This window comes from Neopelma chrysocephalum, unplaced genomic scaffold (genome assembly GCF_003984885.1).
Source record: "Neopelma chrysocephalum unplaced genomic scaffold, ASM398488v2 Primary Assembly neopelma1_116, whole genome shotgun sequence".
Lineage (NCBI taxonomy): Eukaryota > Metazoa > Chordata > Aves > Passeriformes > Pipridae > Neopelma > Neopelma chrysocephalum.
Genome location: NW_020897778.1, coordinates 3,082,974 through 3,101,753, shown reverse-complemented (window position 1 = coordinate 3,101,753; position 18,780 = coordinate 3,082,974).

The following is an 18,780-nucleotide window of genomic DNA, read 5'->3' as shown; positions in this document are numbered from 1 at the left end:
GATATTCCATGGGCTGGAGCTTGAAATTTCCTGTTCCTGCTTTCCTATTCCTCAAGCCCTCTGGCCAGGGATTGCCCCATTACTACCCTAATAACCAAAGGGAGGGGTTACACTGGTTGTGTGGCCAGCTCTGGCTTGTTGGAGGAGTTTCCTGCCGACTTGTTTGCTCCGGGAAACCTGGAGCTTGGCAAAGGGGCTGCACAGCCGGCTTTCTCCTGGATTTGGGAGTGATTTTTGCGTGTGTGTACGTCTGTGTTTGCCATGCCCTGCCTATTCCTTCTTTTGCATAAGCACTTGGAAACATTTCCCCCCGGGGGCTGAGGCATTTTGTGTGCCTTCCACGTGAAATGGGTGCATGTGGGAATGTTAATATGGGCGTGTCTTGGAGGCAAGTTTATTAACACAGCCAGAGATAATGGCCCTGGCAATATTTTGAAGCATCCTGTTCCATTAAATGATAGACTTTGTGGAGACAAAGAGATTAGGGAGAGCAAGGGAGATTATTTCACAGAGCAAAAATATCACTGTAATTTGCTGGTCTTAAAAACTTTGCAGAATTCGGTGGGAAAAATTAGGGCCTTAAATATGTTGAAGTTCCTACAGTTGGACTTGATGACTGACTCACTCCACCTTCCCAGTTAGTGTCCAGGAAAGCACAAAACAACATATGTTTGTACAGTCATATTATTAAAAATATTTCTCAGTGATCAGTGGCATATTTTGAAAGAAAAAAACAAAAACAATTCTTGGTTTTGTAGAGGTCTGATGGGATAAGTAAATAGTGCATATTTTCTCCTGATTAATTTTATTTTTTCCATCCCTATTTTTGTTCATGGTTTGTCTGCAAACAGACCGTGGAACATCCCAACCATTCAGCATTTATGAATTCCTTTCATCATCTTAAATGCAAATACTTCAGGGCAGGGCCAGGACTTCTTATATGTTCCTACCATGCTTTAATACAGCAGTGTATCAGTCTGGATTGCATTTGGTTGTCTGGGCAATGCTTTTCCTGTGTATAGTAATTTATTTTCAATAGAGATTTTGGGCCACTTTACCTGTTCCTTATGTACTCCATCCTCTCGCAATTTCTTTGTTGGAGTAAATGTCTAAAATTTTCCCAGTGTTTCCATTGGATTTTCATGACTTCCCTCCAGTTGCTCCAGCTGTTCATATTCCCATTACACAGCTCTGCTGTGGGCTCAGTGCCTCTCCTTTGAACCAAACTCCTGACACCTCCTCTCAGGGAGGGTGCAGACATCAGAGATTCCTACTGGTTTAATTTGCTTTTAATAGTTCTTTTTACTTCCCATTTCCATTCCTCCAAATGTACCTTGTCAAGGTCTTCTAGCAGAAGGAATAAATATACTTATTAATTTATTAACATCTTCATTGAAAAGCATCACCTCTGTGATGTATTTCTCTGAGCTGATCATGACACCATCTTCCATATGTTTTCTTCTGTCTTAACTTCCTTTTGCTGTTTTATTGTGTTGGGGTTTTTTTCCTTTTCTTTTATTATCTTTTAAAGAGCATTTTTAGACAGCCTACAATTGAGTGGCTGAATGGTTGAGAGAGATGCTAGGGAGTAGAAAGTCTCAGAAATTCCATCTGAAATACTTCAAATCTGTTCTCAGATAGAGCTTCTGGGATGCAGCCTTCCTGCTGTGGGATTTGGCTGAGGTGGTCACCAAACCAGAGCTTCTCTTGTCACACTGGGAATCCCAGTGAATGCAGGTGTGTGAGCTGGCAGGTGGCATTGCCATTTCCAGAATAAATCTGCATAGAGGCTTCCTGAACTACCCCTGGTGTTTTATGCAACTCTCAGATGGCACAATTACCTTCTGGTAATCATGGCTGATATCACAGACATTTACCCTGTCTGATATTTGAGTGCCTTGTGCACCAAAGCTTGAGCTGGGAAGTTCAGGTGGTACTTCCCTTGTCTGTGCTGTCCCCAAAGATTCCCTAGAAAGTGCATTTTACAAATAGACCATAATGGATGAAATGCTGATCATTCCTAAAAAACAATGAGAGCTGGATAGGTGTCACACTGGTGTTTGAAAGGTTCTAGCCATGACTCAGATTAAGGAAGAACCAGGACAGTGCTATCTGCACAACATCTGGAATTCAGAGGAACTGAGGAAATAGAATGGGAACAGAAGTGATGTCACTTGTGACTTTTGTTAACCTTTGAACCTGCTTCTAGGATCTGCACATAGACATTCAAAAAAACAACATTAAAGGATTCCTTTTAAAAAAAAAATCTCTTACTTAAAGGAATGTGGAAGAGCAGTAGCTTGAGTTAATATTTATTTTATGAAATTCTCGAGAGGCAAATCTAACCTACAGAAGGTAAAGCACAGCCACAGGAGGAGGAGGGTGATGGAAGAGGAAGGAAGCACACACCCCCACAATCTGGATGGTGTTGCAGTGGTGGTTGTGTATCAGCAGGTCTGAAGGAATGGATTCAAGCCTGGGACTTGGGAAGCACGGTGTCTGATCCTGCCTGGCCCCCAGCTCCACGGATGGCATGGGACAAATCCCATCACTTTTTTACTTCCCATTCTTCAAGCACTGGAGCAGACACTTCCCAAAGCATCTGGTTGTTCAAAGACAACAAGAGAGAACTCTTACATACCAGTTAGATTCTTGTTACTTTAAACTCCCCATACTCCTTTTTGGAAGTCACGGACTAATTGTTAACCTTGTGCAGGTGTTAATTGAGCACTAATTGTTAACATTTTGCAGGTGTTGATTGAGCACTAATTGTTAATCTTGTGCAGGTGTTCTTTGTTCACACCATGAGCGTGTGGGAGCAGCAAGGGACTGTAAGAATGCAGAGATGAGCTACACCAAGGACTTTTAGTTTTCTGTTTCTATTTCTTCATCACTATAAAAGGAACCCTTTATTCCAGAACGTTGATCCGTACAGGTACAGCTCTCGTGTTTTATTTTACTTGGAGTTCCTGAAATCTCCTGTCTCTTTTCCCTATATTAAACATGATAGCAAGGCATTCCAGGCTACACCTCTATTTGTGATTGTGTGCTTGAGTATTTGGGAAACAAGGACTGTAAAAACTGGTGTGTGAATGTATATAGATATATGAATATATGTTATATGTATACTATAAATGGGGAAATTTTGAAGTCTTAGAATTCTTTCTTCTATATGTTATATTTGCTGCTAATTAGGGATAAATACCCTGTACCCTGCATGAAATTCCAAACACTGTTTAATGGGAATCTTGGCTGTTCTCTGCAACTGAAAGTTGAAACCTGCTGTTTGGATGCAGAACCCATTTCTTGGGGCAGCCCTTCACTAGGGTGGAAAGTTTAAAAAGATTTTGCCCAGGGCTAGAAGGACTGCTGTGCTCTCCTGAGGCAGCTCTGCCTCTCATGCGGGAAGGAAGTTCATCCAAGTTCCCCAAGATGGGCCTGTGTCTTTTAGAGTACAGATACAGAGAATATCACACCGTGGCTGTGCTGACACTGAGGTTGTTTTCTTCCACCATAGAGATGAATGTAGGTCATCTGGGCACAGCCCAGTAACACACTCTGGCAGGAAGGAAACAGGGAACCATTTGCCTGTGATTGTATCTTTACTTCTCCTGTAGAGGTACCACAGGCAAATGGAGGGTGTTTAAGGCTGGTATCTTGATAAGATCTGGTCTAATTTCTGCTCTGCTGCTGATCCACCTGTCTTTGTGTGGTTTGCAGCCCTCATGACTTTGCTGCTGTGTGGAGCATTGTGACTGTGGCAAAGTGGCACAGGGAGGGTGCTGGAGCTCTTGGTAGGCTCTGCTTCTGCCTGACAAGGGTGTGCCACGTTCCCTGGGCCCTCTCTCCACAAACTGATCATTCATTAAAATAGAAAGTTTTAAGTGATCCTGACCTTGAGAGGTCTCAGAGCTACTCTTCCCACTTGTGATTGTACCTCCTGACTTGCATTTGGCATCACTACAACCACTTGAAGGCACGTGTGTAACTGAGAGATCTGTATTTGGCTTTTCTGGTCATTATGCTCTTCCCTGCCTGCTTGTCTATCTAACCACCTCTTCTTTTTAGTCAAGAGAGAGATGAAAGAAGAAAAAAAATCCAGTTCTGAAAAATACTGAGTACTCAGCCCTGAGGAATCCCCTTTGATGCTAAAAATACGATGCAGTGGTTGCAAGAGAAAAGAATTTCCATATCGCATTTTCAGCTCTTCTGGTTTTGAAGAACTTATCTCACCTCTTTTCTCACCAGTCGTTATTTATTAAAAATAATTGATATGATCAACATTAAAACCAGAATTCAAAGCATCTTGCAGTGGACTTCTGCCTTGTGGCAGAAGTGGCCTTGTGGGCACTTTTGAAAGTGTGACCCTGCCAATACATCCCGTGCCCTTCTCTGAAGCTTTTCCTTCTCTAGAACGTGAAGCGCTCTGGGGGGAGAAGATACCACTGTATATCTTTGCACAGTGTCCAGCAATCCCAGACTCATCCTCAGAGCTCTGGAAGCTGCTGTCATGTTGCTGTACATCCCTCTTGGGAACTGAACCTTTCCCAGACCTCGCAGGCAAGTTTGTGCAGAGCAAACATGCCCTTGGACACTGTTCCCCTCCGAAGCCCTTGGACAGCCCTTGCAGTGTCCCCAGATTGGAAGGGCTTCTGGGACCAGCGTGGAATGGAGACAAAGGCAGGGAACAATGGAACCACCTTAGCTAGTGCTGCAGGAAAGCAGGTAGGGAATGTTTTTGTGCTGTGCTAGTGCTGGGAAGTTGGCACAAGGAGTCAGGCACACAGCTCCTGGGAGCTCCTGGAAAGCAAGAGGAGTGAGTTTGCTTTCTTCCTTTCCTTCTTCTCTTTTTTTTGTCAAAGTTTAAGTTGATTCTCTCTTCTACTCTCTTGCCCCCCTTCCCCCTCTGCTCCCTAAGCCTGCTTTTGATTTGGTTTTATTGGCTAGTGAAAGGAATCATTTACTAGTCAAGGGCCAAGCAGTGACAAAGGAATGCAGGTAAATTAGTTTCAGTTCCTATTTCTCCCCGTCTTCCTCCTTTGGAATTTGAGCTTTAGAAAATTAAGTCCTTTTAGCCATACCGCCCCCCTCTTCTTTTTCTAAAAGGATTTTCCCCCCTCTCAACCTCTCTTTCAAGAACTTCGTTTTTGTAACTAAGAAAACCCCCATTAAAGCACCTTAAATGTCAAGGTGTACACCACATTCAATGAAATCCAACCGAAATGCATTTAAAAAAAAAAAAAAACAAACCTAAAAAGCTTTTTGCATGCACCTTAAAAATGCAGAAATAAACTGAGAGTGCCATAAAGCTCGTTTTAATGAATAACTATGTACACACTGGCAAGTTTTACATGCACATATATCATGCTTCCAATGTTAAAATATAGTTAAAGTTTAAACATTTTGCAGAAGAAAATATGCAAAAGAACTTGCAGAGAATCAACGTGGAGAAAACTTGTATGTTCAGTCTTTCATCATCGAGTATTCTTGAAGTATTAAGCACTAAACTAATAATAGTAGCATTCAAACTGTCCTTTTTTTTCTTTTTTTTTGCTTTTTTCCCCTTTGCAGTTTGCCTTCTTTCAGACAAAATGCTTCAACTGTACCTGGATGTTTCACTAGCTGTACTCTGACATGCAAAAATCTTTATAGACTGAGGCCTTCTTGTTACGTCTCATTGGTATTCTTGGTAAATAACATAATCCCAAATGCTCTGTGATCTTAAATAGTACAAGGCACTGTGGCATTAATTGGTAGCTATTCCTGTTAAGTTATTTCCAGGTTCTTAACATAGACATAAAACCATGTTTTGTCCTTTTTTATTTTCTAACACAGCAAAAAAGTTGCTTATTCAGTCTTTTCGCTGCCTTCGTAATTAGATCCATTTTGTGTTTATGCCTGCACAACACAAACCTGAAATAGAAAAGAACTCAGTTCTGCCTAAACAACAATAAGGTTTTGGACACCAGCTGGAAGAGGCCAGGAAATGTAAGTTAAGTCTGATATTCCCCACTTGCCTCACTCTATTGTGAGTACGTTTTGTGGGGAAAGCGCACAATGATGAGAGAGGTAAGAACACAGAGTCAGTCCTAACACTGCATTTCCTGGCTTTTGTTGGTTTGTGTCACAGCCTTAAAAAATTGTCTTTAATTTCCTCAAAAAGAGGGCAAATATATTTTCCGGAATGGTGTAATATATACAAACATAATTTATCTGTCCAGTCAGAACATCAGCTATCAGGGGAGCAGAACATGAATTTGAGAAGAATTTCTTAAGGAAATCTCTCCTGTATTTTCCAGCTGTATTTAAGTAAAGCTACTTCAGTTTGTAATTTCCAAGTGATATTTAAACAACTGTGGGGGACCAAAGAATTCCTCCTGCCAGTGGAGCAGAACCTTTCACTAAACACCCGCTAAAGGTGTTTTTCCAAATGATTTCTAGGGTTTGGTGGGAGTCTGCTTGTGCTTGATTTAGAGCCACTGAGCCAGCTTCTTTTCTCAGGGCAGATTTAGGAAGTACAGAACTTGCTGGGAAGTTGTGAGATCAGCTGGAATGAGATCTGTTGTGTCTTTAGCAGAACAATCCTTAGTTTGGTTCCAGGGGCCGTCGTAGCGACTGGAAGTTGTGCACGAGAAATGCAGCTCCTGGTTGTGTCAGCACTGAAGGATGGGATGCCTATTCCTTGCTTGGTGTGAAAGGAAAATGTAGATTGTGCTCTCAAAATGATTAAAGGTTGTGTATATTCATAACCTCACAACTGACAAATTGTGGAGGCTTTTATCTGCCATAGCTGGGTTTTTTCTACTTCGTGATTGTGTCAACAGAGGCTGAAATACTTTCACATGTGTTTTAACTCCTCACATCATATACAAGGCAGACACCTCCACTGATTAGATAAATATATTATATAGATATTAAACCCTTTTTAAAGTTCTACAGATTCTTTACAAACATCACTGCAAGCACAAATGGATGTTTGTGCACTGAGCAGGTTCGTACCAAGGGTGTACAATATTTATACAAGTTTCCACTGGAAGACATTATTATTATTATTATTATTATTATTATTATTATGCAGATGTTTGGTATGCTTTGTATAAGCATTTTGAAATACTAAAATTAAAAATACCAATTATTGCCTATCAAAATTTTCTTTAAGTACATACAGAGGAGGAAACATCAGAAATATCAAAATGGCATGAAATGTTCAAGTGGCTTAAGAATTCCTGAGCCTGGTATTCTCTTTACCATTGGAAATAAATATATGTGTGCCAGTAATCTAAAACTTAAACAGTCATATTTCCTGCTGCAGTGAACTTTTATCTAGTTTTCCCTGAAATATTTGCTTGGGAAGGAAGTGTTTACACAAGGGTAAGAAAAACAGTGAAGGCAATAACAGTGAAATTATATAACAAACAGCAAAAACGGTGCGATGTGTTGGCTCAAATGTGTATTAATTATACATCTTAAAATGTAATAACACGTAACAAATGCATAACAACATTATAGTGAAGTCTTTCTGCCTCTGTAGCAATTTTTACCAGATAAACAAAAGACTTGGGATCAACAGATCTTCATGTCTCAAAAATACACTGATCAGTTTTCTGGTTTGTACCCCCCAAGACACTTTGCATAAACTGGATCTTTATAGTCTACCATACTTTAGCTCTATTTATTACTCAGAAAAACAACTGAATTTCACAACTTTGAGCCCAAACTGAAACAGGCAACTTTGTATTGAAAGTATTTAGGTCGGTGTGTGACTCCTGGGTTTTTACTCAGTGCATTTTAAAAATGATTACATACAAATAGGACAGATTTTACTTTGCGTGGCGAAAACTTCCCCTGCTCGAGCGCGATCCTGTTAAACACAAGAGTTTAAAATATTTACGGGAAGTCTGTAGCGATGAGGGTTAAGCTATGGGGGAACAAACCGAGCCGGTTTTTTGGGCTGTTTGCGCTAATTCGGCTGTTCCGCCGTGTCCCGGCGCCTCCAGGGGCCGCTGTGACACCACGAACCTGGGAGGGCTCCTTCGACCAGCAAAACATCCAACTTCGGGATCCCTTTTTGTCTTCAGATGTTCCAAAACCAGGATTCCAGCAAAGGAAATGAAAAAGGGAAACTAAACGAGCTTTTATTCCTCCCCCCCACCCCTCCTTTTCTCTCTCTCTGGTTTCTATTTGTAAGACTTTATTTCTACAACAAGCACAAACCACTAGAAAGGCACAAAATAAAATATGAATTTTTCCTTCCCTTTTTTTTTTTTTCACTGTAAACCTCTGTAAAAACAATGAAAAAAATTCTGGACTATATTAGATGGTATGTTTCTTGTTTCTTTTTTTATTATTATTATTCATTTTTTTCCCCTTTTTTCCCCCCTTTTTTTCCCCTTTTTTTTTTTCCCCCTTTCTTTCCTTTTCTGTTATGTTCACTGAGCTGTTTGCACTTTAATTTTGGAGGAGGAGGAAAAGAGGAAATAATGCTTTGTAGAAATACACAGTAATTACCAGTTGGACTAAACTAGAGGCAGCGACTGATGGCACGAAATGGTTACTTTTTATTTCAAAATACTTCCAAGCAGGGCAGAAAGTTGTACTGGATTTGGTAGTAAGAAATCTATCAGAAATTATAGACTTCTAAAGAAGGAAATATGCAATATTCAAAAGAAAAATGACATTTGTTTTACGATAAAGATTTAATTTTAAGTCTCCATCAAACATTATCTTAGATTCTGAAAACAAATAACAAATGATATAAAAGAACTATAGTTGATGGATACATTTAATTAGAGTTTATTTACCGTGGGCTGTATAAACACTTTTGTTTCTATAAGGGGGAGGATTTGTATCTGCAAGTTCTGTCTCGAACATTTCAAGTTAAAAACAAATGTTTTAAGAAAAGGAACTAACATAAAACAGCCCAGTGTTGGCTTTTGTGTCTTTGTAAATGTCTGTGGCGGTTTCTTCTTGTCTGAGGGGAAAGAGCCATTCATTAAATTAAAAGTGAACCAGTTAAACTGGACCTTTCATTGAAGAAAGTCTCCCAGTGATCCGTGCTTTATTTGGTGGATTGTCTTACAACACAAATAAACCGAGGGGTTTTTTATCTGGGGATCTAAAAATACTAGAAAGAAAGGAAATCCAAAGCAAGGCAGAAAATACTAGGAAATAATTTCCTATCAAACAGACCCTCTGCCTCCATATATCTCAAATCATGAAAGTACACAAGAGAGGAGGGCTCATATTCCTTTTTCTCTCGGGTTAAAAGCCAGTGACAGAGGAAATCGAATTCAAAGGTACCGTCAATGTTTGCAGTGTTCAAAAATAGATAGCAAGGAACATACACTGAAAATGCACCACGACTGTTCCCTGGCAGCAAACTGCTGAATGCAGGGGATGGTGCTGCCTCTAAAACCCAGTGCAACAGGACCCTCTGTGCATAAATATACTTCAAAATGCAGAGATATTCAGGGCAGAGTCAAAATATATATTATTTTTTTTCCTAGCAAAATTCTTGGGCATTTCTTTAGATGCCTGTTTTGGCTGACTTAAAACAAATTCACACTTGACATTCTCTTTTCCTTTTCTAGTCCTATGCATGGCTGTATCAACCCTGCTTAGGGACATTGTGTGATAACAGGCAACAAAGAAACCAGTATAGTTTGGAAGAACAATTACTGTGAAAAATGCTAGATAGTTTAAGAAATATTTTTTTCCTTATTTTTTTTTTTCTGCTGCAATTGAAATTTTGGTGGTTTTACTAATTATTTATTTTTTTTTATTTTTGTGAGACATTTGCGTGGAGTCTTTTCAAGATTAAACTTTTTTATCATTGTGTGCCTAATGAAAAATGAGCAGAGTGATGTACTCTGAGGTGCAGGGCTGAAATTCAGGATAAAATGGAGTCTTATACACTGAAATTGCAGAATTAAATTTTGGAAGGCTGCTAGTGTGGTTTGACATCATTTGTGTTTTTGGATGGTGAAACTCAGATGCTCCAAAGGACTCCAAAAACGTCCTGACAAATTTCTTGATGCTCATTCTTTTGAGCACCCAAAAGGCACTAATTCTTCTACACACTTACATTTATGTACATGTACTTCCACAAACTTTATCCTCTGTGAGCACTAAAAATAGCTTTGCCTTTTATCTTTGCTTGTCAGCAGAGTCCATACATAAATACAGCACATCTCATAAAGTCTCTTTTGCGCCCACAATGAGCCTCTAATTAATTCTGTGTATAATTCCATAACATTTATTATTAATAAGTATTAATACAAAAAAAAAAACACAGAGCCATTCTCAGGATTATGACTCTGACCCAGAATATTCGTGATTGAAAAATGTACAGGGATGATAACTGCATTTCTTGTTTTCTTGGCATAAAAATGGAACAAAACAAAACAAAATGAGGGAAATTGTCACCAGGCTGTTGTAATAACCAGATCACTGTCCTGTGCATGTGATTTTTTTTTTTAGTGATATAGTTATGATTTTACTCACGGTACAAAAAATATTTGCCACTGAAGCCCACTTTTGCGAGTAGCGTACCTAAATTTAAATATATATGTATATGTATACATTAATAGATAGTTGTGATAGAAAGGATTTGGAAGTTTAACCCCTGGTGGTTTCCTGGACATTCCTCTTGGGCAGTGCAGAGGGAACCAGCTGGGAAGGGCTGCCTGACCCAGAGAGGGAGCAGTGAAGTGTGTGTGGGAGAATTTAGTGATAAAAGCACAGGGAAAAGGGAAAATATCTGTTCTCTTTTTCTCCCCAGAAATCTGTTGGAAGTCTGTGATGTGTCATTCTGGGAGCAGTAATGTGAATTTTCTTGTCTCTGTAGGTCTTCTCCAAACAACAGGGTCGTGGAGTTGTGCAGGGTCCTGCCTGGAGCTGCTCAGCGCCCTGGGAGCTGCTGCTGTCTCAGAGCTCCTCCCTGAGCAGGTACTGTGGGATGGGATTATATGGGATACCTTCTATCATTCACTGCTAAAACACAGCTCCTTCCAGGATAAAACATAGCAGCTCTGAACTGGAAGAATTCAACAATTGTTCAAAAACAGGCTTCTCAACCTTTTATGGGACTTGTAAGACTGCAGAAAGCAGCAGTGAAGCAGGAAAAGATAATCTGTGCTAAAAATCAATTTATAAAACGAGTTCACACTCATGACTTACCTTGAAAATTCAGTGGAAGTTGGAAGTTAAACTAATACTAACCAGGCCTGATTCAAAAGGATTTGGTTTGGCTGACACCAAAAAAAGTATGTTTCTGACTTGCTGTTCAGGGGTAGGGGAGCACATTTTCTGAAGGCTTTACTTCTCACCTGGGCAAATAAATAAGGATTCAAAATATTTTCTCCACCCAGGGCGCATCAGATAAGTTTTACTCCTTCCAAAAATGTGTCTAGTCACCCTACACATCAGCTTAGCCATTGTGAAAATCTGGCAAAATGGAGCAGAGTGCAAGTGGGTTCACTGGTGACAAAACAGCACCCCAGGGCCAGCAGTCCTGGGCTGCCAAGGGCTCCTTTTTTCCAAGGTGTGATCACTTGGAATCTGTGGCCTATAACCATCAGTGTGGGCTACCATCTATCTGATTCATCCCAAAACATTGTTTATAGATGGAAAGGAACTTTGTGCTCTGCCTGTTTGCCCAGGATTTCCTGGCATTCAGCAGCCTCGCTGGAACTGCAGTTTTGCTGTGGCTGCTGGATGTTCCCAGGTAAGGGAGAGGCAGCTGCCCTGTCCTGCTCCCTGTGGGATGTCCCACCCTGCACAGGGCTCTGAGCAGGCAGAGGGAGCCCAGCACCCTCAGATTCCTTGCCAAAACACTGCATGTTGCTGTCTAGGAGCCCTTTCTGTCCAACAGTCCCTACTGTTGGACCAGTTCACAGCAGCAGTAAGAGAAAATTTCCAAATGCTTTGCACACTTGAACTTCAGACAGTTTCCTGCTCCCAATTAAAGCAGCAGAGTGGGAGTGCACGGATTCTCTTCTAGCACATGAGTGTTACTTTCTGACTGATACAGATGAGAGGGGTTTGGGGCAGCTTAATAATAGCTGTGCTTTGAAGAAATGTTTGGTTTATACAGTTAAAAAGGAAAAATTGGTTGGGGTTGTAAAGGCCTAAAGGGCATAATCTGCACTATCTGATCCATTTGCCTTCCGAGCTACTGCACTGAAGCACAAAACAGCCACTTGATTTCTTAAGCACCTGAAGAGGAGGAGAGGCAGGGGCTTGAGGGTGGAGGAGAAGGGAGCAAACAAACCCTGCTCAAGGCTTGCACAACAGAAGTTCCATTGTTTTAATTTACAAACATTTAACACATGGAAAAGCTGCCCTTCTCCCCAGCATTTCCATTAACACATTGAAATCACAGTTGTTGGAAATCTTGGTACAGGTAAAAATATTCTTTTCATAAGCTCTCGCAGAAGAGTGAGGGAAGTAAAATAAGAAACAAAAAGCTTTTTTTTTTCCCCAATTTCCCCACCCCCCCTTTGGCAAAGTCACCTAAAAATGAGGGGATTAACTATTATGAATCAATAGGAGGCACTTTTGAAAGAGGAAGCATTGCTATCCAGATTTGAGGGAAATGAAGTGTTTATTGGAACAAAAATATCCTCTTTGTTCAAATGTTACTTCATTGAACTGTGTATTCCCTTCTGAAGAGCATGAAAAGCAATTGAAGAAAATGTTTTATGCCACTCTTCCTTTCTTTTACCACTCATGTCTTTTGTCTTCCTTTAACCTCCTTTTCTCTGTGTCCATCTTTCCCATTAAATTACTAACCGATGTTTTTCTAATTAATGCCAGTTTAATTTAATGTGTAATGACGCTGTGTCTGTGTGGGGAGTTTGATTTCTTTTTGTGACTCTGGCCTGACCATTGAGATTAGCAGCATCTGTACAAAGCTGAGAAGTCCCTTGGGGCACCAAGCAACACTTCCAACTCCCTTTTTTTCACAAAATCAAAGTGACTGGCATGCAGGATTAATAGAAAGTATCTCTCCATAAAATGACTGTTTGCTTTACAGCTTTCTGAATCAGTTGATACTTATTCACTTTCTTTTAAATTATTAGAGATGATAGAGTTAGGTACAACATTATTACAATATAGCTGCAAATTGAGCTGGAAAAACTATTTTTAAGAATAAGGATGACATAATGCTGGCAAATCACATCTGTCAATATTCCATAAGCATTTATATAATTATAGCAGTTGTTGGAAACCACTAAAAAATGTTGCACACGAATATATTTCAGCTTGTGGGTTGACTACAAACAGTTTTCAGAGAGTTTTTCCTTGAGTATTCACAACTTTTCATGCAGGGGGTCATCTAGACCACATGATGCTCTTTCTGTCCTCTCATATTTCTCCCACTCATATTATTCCTTTCTTGTCTATTGGTTTTTCCAGTGGGATTGAAAAGAAAGTGTCACGTTCAGGTGTGTGATGACCTCTGTCCATCATAGTTTAGCTCTTGGTGACTTTATGGCTCCTCTTGTCGTGGTAATTAAGTTTATCCTCTGCTGGCACCATCCTGCATCCTTTAGGTGAACATAGAAAATTAAGGAGCATCCTCATAGTTTTCCTGCGAGATTATTCATTGAAGCAGAAAGTATTTAGGGGACAGTTTAATTTTGAGACTTGTTTTTTATTCCAGGAGAAAAAATTGCAACATGATTATGTCTTTTTCCATGGTAACGTGCAGGAGCAGGATGCAGATGAAAGTGTTTAAGGGGAAACTAAGAAAACACACATATTTTGAGACACATACATGCCTCTTACATGACTTCCACCCATTGCTTCATACAACCACTATTTACATTTAGAGCTAGTGGTTTCTTAAATGCTCAGAGCCTACAATTGAGCCCAGATTTCCAAAAGTGCTTGGCACCCAGCAGTTCTCACTGAGACATTTTTATGGCCAGATAATCAAAATTGCTCAGCATGGTGGCAGCTGGGGAGTTTTGAAAATCTAGCCACTTATTTTAATGCCCAAGTGGAGGCTGGGTTCTTCAGGAAAGCTGGTTCATATCTTGCAGTTCCAGTGACTGTGCATCAATCCTGTAAGTGCGTTTTTTTTTCTCTTATGGACATACAGTCTATCATATGTGCACCCACTTAAAAACCTGCCCACTCATTCTTCCATACAAATCGTAACTACATCAGTTACATAGAATTTCAAAAGTTGTGGGTACCATAGGAATGAAGCAAAAGTTCAAATGAAAATCAGATCCAGCAATTACAGGATTTTTCTACAAGCGTTTTTCTTTCAGGCTTGACTTGAAGTGAAATAAAGACAAGAGACACCCGTTTCCAGCTTAGGAAGCAAACAAAACCAAATTGTAGAGGGTGAGAATTGCTTATCTGAGCTGCTTTTTATAAAGCAGCTTGACAGCTGAAAAGAAAAACACTGGGGTAACTTGTAAAGTGAATAAGTTTAGCTCTTACATTTGCAATTTTCCACTCAGTGTTCCCTGTCCTACTGAGCCGAGAAAGTTGGGAGTATGTAATGTGCCAGTAATAATAGTGAGCATTTCCTTTGTACCCTGAAGGCATTAATAGCTCCCCCAACACCCCTGTGGGGCAGGGAAATGGTGTGATTGCCACCTCGCCTCTGGCACAGCAAACACAGCAGCAGAGGTTGAAGCTGAGGTTTGCCAGGAGAACTTCTGGCTGTGTTGTTCCTCTCTCAGTTCTTCTCACAGTTGCAGAACCACCTCTTAGTGTCCCAAGAGATGTGGCTCCCCTGATCCTGACCAACAAACCAGCTGTCCTGTTTGGGACAAGAAAGGATTGTCAGGAGTGTTTTGTGATGGTTGGGGTGTTTCACAACTGCCCACAAAAGGTTTGTTTTACTCAGGTGATCGTTAGACATGGAGGGCAATTCCTGTACTTCTGAGAATTTCAAATAAGCACAATTAATGGCAGTCTCTGCGCTCAGAAAATCACTTGGCAGTAGGCATGGGGAAGGTCAGAGTGTCTCCCGTGCTGGAGGAGGGTGTGTGGGTGCAGAGCCAGCACAAGCCATAACTGAGACAGAGGTGGGGGATTTTGGGGGACCTGTGTCACATGAACCTCCTCGTTCCCCCCGCTGGCACAGCTGCCAGGAGCTCAGCAATCCCTCTGAGAGACGACCTGGCTCCTGGGAGTCCTGGAACAGGCAGCCCCTGTTTGGGAGGGGTCTGATCTCTGTGGAGGAGGCTCAGTGTTCCAGCTCGGGTTCCTTGCTGCCCAGGAAGGGGGTGTATTCTCAGAGTAGCTCACCCAAACAGAATGCCCTAACTTGGAGCCTTTGAGTGAAAATCAGCTTCCAGTGTGTTCACCCAAGGACTGTCAGTTCTGCCCAACTCCTGTGGAACAGCACAGCTCTTCGCTCCCTGCATCTGCAAACTGGCCCTGTTTTTGCTAAAGTTTGAGCAGAACTGGCTTTTCAAAGGCACACAGGTCATTTTTTCTACCCTCCATACCCAGGAGTGACACAGATGCTTTTATGAGTTGGAATCCTGTTAAAAATCAGCAGATGGAAGCCCAGCTCTTTGAGTATAATCAGGTCCCTACCTCTTGCTGATTCATGGATTTATAGATATGTTTAATATATTGGACTGTGGTGTGTCTGAATTAATAATTAGAGAGGCTTTACCATCCCTTCACACCCAGCTTTCCTTGCCATGTGCACTTTGTGCCTCAGAGCTTGACCACCAGTTCTTCTTTTACAAAGCCCTGAAAGCACTGTGGAATAGTGTTTACAGGGTCTGGGACACATTTTCCTGGGAAACCCCTGGCCTTGGGGTTCTCCCACACTCTTTATTCTTACCCCATGCAACATATTTGTCCACTGTCCTCTCTCAACTGCTTGTAAGCAGAAAATTTGGGAGACAAGCCTGGGGAGAGGTGGATTGTTCACAAACCTGTATCTAAAAACTTCATTTGGGTAATAAAGAGCAATAATGTGAGTAACTGTAGGGCAGAGGTAGCCAAGAAGTGACTTCTGTGGTGCGGATTGATGAATTCAAAAGGAATTGGTCTTTTCATTACTTTGCTACTTTTGAAAATATAAGTCTTTCCTTCAAACAAAAGGAACTTAAGCTTTCAGACAAGGAGGTTTCTGACTGACTGGAGGCGTTATGACATTAACTGGTTGCAAGTTCATTCTGCTGCTGGATCAGCTTCCTTAAATGGTTTTGTGAAGAAACCTTTGCCAAAAATCGTGTTCGAGGCTGGCTGAACGTGGTGGTAAATGAACTCTTTCATCTGCTTTCTTCCAGTAACAAGTGCCAGCTTAAAAGGAGGGTGCTGAAAAGGGCAAAATAAATGTTATGTCAGTACACTTATTTTTAATAGCATTACTGGTAGTGGCTGGCACTACAGTATGTTAAAATCCATTGTGCTATTTGCTGCAGGAGGTCCAGAAAACCAGTATTCATGTCTGCATAATTTGTGGCAGCAGCTGATATTCTGAATAATAGGAATGTTAGTAGCCTCCAGGTCTCCATCCCTACCTCTGTGCAAAATAACCCCAAACAAGGAGTGTTGTTTATTTGACAGGTAAACACTCTGATGACTGGCAATTGCTGTCATTAAAAGAAGACCTCAAACAGTGGCCACTTCCTTGGGGGGTCATTAAAAATCCATTGGCAATTGTGTACAGCTTAAATTTACAGCTTGAGCTCCCGCTCTTGCCTTGTGCCTCCTTTTGCCCTTGTAATTTCCACTGCAGAGTTATTCACCTTCTTATCTGAGCTGTTTAATTCCCCGGTGGGATGGAGGACAGACAACAGCTCCTGGTGGAAACAGTGGTCCAGTGATATCATCCACCTTAATGCATTTATTTCCAGCTCCCCTTGCACTGTTGTCCTGTTCTCTGCCTTTTCCTACTGGTAGTTCCAGTGAGAAGACAAAGTTAGGTTATGAGGTTACAGCTGAAGCCCCAAGCTCAGATCTTTCAGTGTAAAACTTTCACGTGATTTCAGTCAAGAATCTGCCTCCTGTACAGGTTTCATGCAGTGTTCAGCCTGCAAAATGAATGATTTAATTGCCCTGCAGGGTATGCAGACCAAATAAAATTAAGTCCACATGAGCTACTGTCATGTCTTTTGGCTTGACAAGAAAAGGTGATGTTAGTTTTGCATCTGCCTCAGTGTTATTAAATCTTTCAGTACTTCGGGTGTGTCATATTCTGGAATTTCATTAAAACCTTATCATTAAGTAAAGGGTCAGATTGCTGGTCTTGATCATTGAAGAGAACAGCCTGAAAGGGTATTCCTTAAGTATGGTAATGGCTGAGGAAAGAGAAGGCAAAGGAGAATAGTCCCTACTTTGTTCTTTCAGAGTCTGAAGGTACTTGTTGCTTTTCATTTATTTGTCTCTTAATTTTTAAGATCCTGTGACTGACTTTCCTGGAATTGTCAATTTACACATTGGTTTCACAAATATGGGAAAGGGCTGTTCTTAATTCTCTGAATGCTTAAATTTGAGCAGACTCCTGCTGGGAAGTTAGTGATGGACACCCTGGCTCTCAGAGGTCCAGTCTGGGAGCAGATTCGTGTTCTGGAGAACATAGATATTCCCTGGCATTCGAGGCAGTGTGTGTACACCAGGATGCTGAAGCATCCTGTCTTAGTACAGGTATTCCCTTCCTGTTGGGCAGTGCTGGGAATGCCTTGGATTTCATAACCCGTGGAAGAAAAGTGTGGCTTTTTGCTCTCCATGCCATGCTGTTTGCAAGCCCACAACCAACCCTTGTAAAATGAGCCTTTTCTGCTGCTGAGCAAACACCCCACGGCCTTTGCTGCCTCCCTTCCCATGGAACATCCCAGGCCTGGGCCTTTTGTTCCAGCAAAATGCACACCTGCCAAAAATAACACAGAGCTTTACCAGCCAGGGTTTCTTCTAGCAGTGCTCCTGCCCTCCCACATCCAAGGAATGCTCCTGCCTTGCTGCCAGATTCTGCCAAGGGATACAAGCAGTGGGGAATGCAGGAACTGCCACCGAGTTCCCAGAAGAACAAGGCTTGATGTGTTTTCACCAAGGAGAAATCTATGATCCTTAAGGAACAAAGATTCCACTCTCATGGAAATCAGTTTGATGGGAAGGGAATGGCAGGGAGAAGTAATTCCTATTCACTGGGATATGCAGAAAGTAAGCCAGAACAGTTTCTTAGCAGAAGGCAGGTCTATGATCTTAGTCCCACTAGGATTGCTCTGGAATGTTGCCCATTCCTGCAGTGGAGTTGCAGTGGATTTTTGGGAGCAACTCATCAGACTTGACCCACTGGTAACTGAGGTTACTCTGTGAATCCACATTTTGAGGTCAGCACATTTCCAACCCAAGTGTCTTTTCCAAATTCTCTTTTTTCAGGGCAATCAGGATCTGCTTTAAGGTTATTTAATGACTCTTCAAATGGGAACAGTCGACTGGCAAGGCAACAACATGTTATTAGAAATGATCAATTCTTTAAAGAGTGTTCTGTAACTTGGAAGTTTCTTCATTGCTCAAGAATATAATATATTATACATACAATATAATTGCTACTTTCTCTTTGATCCCTCAAAGTACAGATTGTGGAGTGTCTCCTTCATTAGAGTTTATTCCTATTTCAGAATATTCCCTCTGTTATAGCTTCTATACTCAGTAAATGAACATAAGGAGAAGGACATCCAGGATTTAAAACACTTGGTGAGGGAACGACAACTGTGTGGTTGTTTTATTGTGTCTTCCTCATTTTTCAAGCTGCTACATAATCCTTGGTGGAAACCCCAAATGAATTTGTGT